Source organism: Eimeria tenella, genomic scaffold, assembly GCF_000499545.2.
Source record: "Eimeria tenella Houghton genomic scaffold, Eth_scaff2216, whole genome shotgun sequence".
Classification (NCBI taxonomy): domain Eukaryota; phylum Apicomplexa; class Conoidasida; order Eucoccidiorida; family Eimeriidae; genus Eimeria; species Eimeria tenella.
Window position 1 is genome coordinate 1 of NW_013542072.1, and position 270 is coordinate 270.

Below are 270 nucleotides of genomic sequence, written 5' to 3' on the forward strand. Positions count from 1 at the left end.
GGGGGGCCCCCCGGGGGGCCCCCCTCTTCCCCTGCTGCTGCTGCTGCTTCTTTTTCCCTTTTTTCTCCTTCTTTGGACTCTTTTTCGAACTCTTTTGTCACTTTTTTTGTTTCTTTTTCCAAACTTTCCCGCAGCAAATAAACAAATGCCACTCCGTCGCTTTGGCTCACCGCCAGCAAACAACCGTCGCCGCTAAACGCCACGCCTGAGCAGCAGCAGCAGCAGCAGCAGCAGCAGCAGCAGCATAAGAAGCTAAGCAGCAGCCGAAGC